This window comes from Phaseolus vulgaris, chromosome 1 (assembly GCF_051622355.1).
Source record: "Phaseolus vulgaris cultivar YP4 chromosome 1, ASM5162235v1, whole genome shotgun sequence".
In the NCBI taxonomy this organism is placed as follows: domain Eukaryota; kingdom Viridiplantae; phylum Streptophyta; class Magnoliopsida; order Fabales; family Fabaceae; genus Phaseolus; species Phaseolus vulgaris.
The window spans coordinates 34308697-34312969 of record NC_143498.1 but is presented as its reverse complement, the minus strand read 5'-3'; the positions used below and the strand labels follow the sequence as shown (position 1 = coordinate 34312969).

Here is a 4273-nt window from a genome sequence, read left to right as displayed (position 1 = left end):
GAGTGGGTGCCAATAGCAAGAGTAACAACAAGGAGTACCAACAAGCAAAAAAAGTGCATAAAATAGGATTTCTAAATTTTCTTTTGTAATCCAATTCCCATTGTATTTCTTTTGAGTTGAAAATTGTTAAACATTCAATAATTAGTGGAATTAATCACGCCAATTAGACGGTGAATGTGTCTTTGAGGTTCAAAGTGCCAAAAAGCCACACCATCAGGACTTCGACTAGTTTAAAGCTTTCTAGTTCTAGTTAATCTTCAATTTTTTTTACTAATTGCGTATTAGACGGTGAGTGTGTCTTCAAGGTTCAAAGTGCCAAGAAGCCTCACCTTAGGAAATGTCTAGTTTACAAGATTTTCTAGATAGCAATTGTTTTCTAGTAAGTGGTTTATTGCTTTGCCTTATTTTTCTTACATACAAATTGAGTTTTCATTCTTGGTTGTGCTCTAAGTGAATTACTTAGAGAAAGGTTTGTGAAAGTCTTGGAGGATAGAATCTGGCTAGGAAAGTCTTGGAACTTAAGCGATCCAAGTGATTCACCTCCCTTTCCTGGGAATCTACCTTCATTACTACACCTATCTTTCTTAAGGTAAATTACTTTTAACACAAACTTTAATCATGTCGGCTCATTCTTCTCATTCTAGTGAAAGTGCTATAAAGTCAATAAAAGCTCTTTTAAAACAACTATCAAGAGACTTTCAATCACTTTCACATAGACAATTGGAATATGAGGCTCAACTCAAAGAGAGGGATGCTCATTTTGCATTGATGGAAAAAGAGTTGAAAATGGTTAAAGAAAGGGATGAATCCTCTCATAAATCTAAAAAAAGTTCTCATACATCTAGTTTTAGGGGTAACGATTATTTTGGAGAAGAAAGTCTTAGGATAAATTAATACTATCAACCACCCCCTATGCAAACTAGAAGAGAAAGAAAAGAAAAGGAAAGTGTTAAGGAGGTTAGGGTAGATCTACCTTATTTCCATGGGAAATGAAGGTAGAACAATTGTTTGCTTGCCATAGGGTGAGTGGGGAAAGAAAAGTACCCTTAGCCACCTTAAGCTTTCAAGGAAATGCTATGTATTGGTGGACTGCCTTAGAAAGAGATAGGCATCTTCATAAGGATCCTCCCATAGAATATTGGAATGACCTTTGGGGAGCCTTAAGACGCCGACATATACCCTCATATTATAATAGGGAGTTAATGGACAAGCTCCTAAGACTCCAACAAAAATCTATGAGTGTAGAGGAGTATAGTAGAAGATGGAATTATATATGATGCGAGCTTCCATTAGGGAAGATGAGACCACCACCATAGCTAGATTTTTGAGTGGACTCAATCTTGAGATTAGAGATAGGGTTGAACTTTTACCCTACCGAGACTTGAATGATTTAATTCAATTGTGTATCAAAATTGAGCAACAAATTTTGAGGAAAACTTCAAGTCGTAGGGAAAGTACATACCCTAGCTCTTATCCAAAGAAAGAGTATAGAAAAGAAAGGGAGGATAATATGTCAAGAGAGAAACCTAAGGAAACTTCCAAAAGTTTAGGAAAAGATGTGATAACCCCTCAACCCCGTAGCCGAGATACTAAGTGTTTTAAATGCTTTGGAAGAGGTCATATAGCCGCCCAGTGCCCAAATAGGAGAACCATATTCTTACGAGGGAAGGACGAATATACAAGCCAAAGTGATGTAGCTAGTGGGGAGGAAGAGGAAGAAAAAGAAAATAATGAAGGGGTATATCCATGTGAGGGCGAACTAATGATGATCCGTAGAACCCTCAACAATCAACCTAAGATGATTCAAGAAACACAAAGAGAGAACATCTTCCATACAAGATGTAAAGTTTTTGAAAATATATGTTCTCTCATTGTGGATAGTGGATCATGCTGCAATTGTTGTAGCCTTAGGATGGTTGAAAAACTTAGTCTACAAGTAGTACCTCATCCAAAACCTTACAAACTTCAATGGATTAATGAGGGTGGGGAACTAACTGTAGATAAACAAGTGAAAGTCGAGTTTTATGTGGAAAACTACAAAGATAACATTTTATGTGATGTAGTTCCCATGGAAGCTTGTCATATTTTATTAGGAAGACCTTGGCAATTTGATAAGAAAACCATGCACAATGGTGTTACTAATGAGATTACTTTCACCCACCAAGAAAAAGAAGTTTGTGCTTTATCCACTACCACCATCACAAGTGGTAAAGGACCAAGTTCAAATGAAAAAAATAAATAAAGGATGAGGATAAAAAAGGAATTAGAAACCCAAGAAAAAGTTTTTAAGGAAAAAGAGACGTGGGAGAAAAGTGTTCCTTCCCACAAGGTCATTCAGAAAGAAGAAAAAGTTGAAAACAAAGTTAAAAAAATACTTCTTTCTGAACAACCTACCGGCCTCCTTCTTTGTAAAGGAACACTAACATGCACTGCCACAAATGCTGAGTCTAATGATCTACCTCCTTTGATAAAAGAGCTTTTAAAAGAATTTGGTGATGTATTTTCTAAGGAAGGTCCAATGGAACTTCCCCCTTTTAGAGGAATAGAACATCAAATCGATTTAGTTCTGAGAGCTAGTCTACCCAATAAAACGGCTTATAGAACTAATCCTGATGAAACAAAAGAGATAGAAACACAAGTTTAGGATTTGTTGGATAAGGGTTGGGTCCAAAAAAGCCTTAGTCCTTGTGTTGTTCCTGTCTTGTTGGTGCCTAAAAAGGATGGCAAGTGGAGAATGTGTTGTGACTGTAGAGCCATCAATAATATCACCATCAAGTATCGGCATCCAATCCCAAGACTAGATGATATGCTTCATGAACTGCATGGGTCCATTATATTTTCAAAATTTGATGTTAAAAGTGGCTATCACCAAATTCGAATTAAAGAAGGTGATGAGTGGAAAATTGCTTTCAAAACCAAATTTGGATTATATGAATGGTTAGTGATGCCTTTCAGACTCATTAATGCACCAAGTACGTTCATGAGGCTTATGAATCATGTCTTGAGAGATTGTATAGGAAAATATATAGTAGTTTATTTTGATGATGTATTAGTATACAACAAAAACCTAGAAGACCACCTAAGCCACCTTAGGGAAGTTCTCATAGTGCTTAGGATCAATAACTTGTTTGCTAATATAGATAAATGTACCTTTTGTGTTGATAGTATAGTATTTCTAGGTTTTATAGTTAACAAAAATGGGGTGCATGTTGACCCCGAGAAAATCAAAGCCATCCAAGAATGGTCAATTCCACAAAATGTAGGAGATGTTAGGAGTTTTCATGGGCTAGCAAATTTTTATAAAAGATTTGTGCCTAACTTCTCAAGTCTAGTTTCACCCCTCAATGAGTTAGTGAAGAAAGACACTCCATTCTGTTGGACAGAGAAGCAAGATCAAGCCTTCAAGAGGCTTAAAGCTCTCCTCACTAATGCACCCGTCCTAGCTCTACCAAATTTTGCAAAAACTTTTGAGCTAGAATATGATGCATCAGGAGTAGGCATAGGTACAGTGTTGTTGCAAGGTGGGCACCCAATAGCTTATTTAAGTGAAAAACTTCATGGTGCCACCCTCAACTACCTCACCTGATGGTAGAGGCCCAAGCCCATGATAGAAGAAGCCCAAGCCCAAGTCTAAATACAAGTTCAAGCTTTAGCTCAAGCCCAACACATAGAAGATATGGGTCAACTAAGCATCATTGGATGTCTCTTTTTGTAATTACTTTTGAGTAGTTTTTAGTATAACATAAAGGGAGGTGTAGATATAGATATAAGAGGTGAAAATGTATAAAGATAAGTCACACCTTCCATGTGACATAAAAAGAAGGTGTAGGTGTAGATTTAGGAGGTGCCAAAGAAAGAAATCAAGTCATACTTCCCTTGTGACTAGGAAATTGGCTCTAAATTCAAATGCTTCTCATTTGAATTTCCCTCCACTTTCATTTGAATTTTCAGCCCTCTAAACATTATAAATAAGAGGGCTTGACTCATGTAATTGGAAGATTAATCATATGAGTGAATTGCTGTCAAATTTGTGCCAATTACACTCTTGTCTCCTACTCTCCCTAGGATAGATGTTTGATCTTCATTCTTCACCCTCCAAGTGATTAGGCCTCACCTATCACTCATCATACATCTCATGCACCTTCAAGGATACCACACCTCTTAGGAGATCCTTGCACGCCTCTTTCATATGCTTCCGCCACCATCATTAAAGTTTCGTCACACATGAAGGCACTTCTTCCATCACCACCTATGATAAAGAGCTTTATGCACT

General features: G+C 37.1%; 1 pseudogene; it reads left to right on the top strand.

Moving 5' to 3' along the window:
- The first annotated feature begins 989 nt into the window (after positions 1-989).
- On the top strand, positions 990-2249 carry LOC137815878 (uncharacterized; annotated as a pseudogene).
- Positions 2250-4273: the final 2024 nt, after the last annotated feature.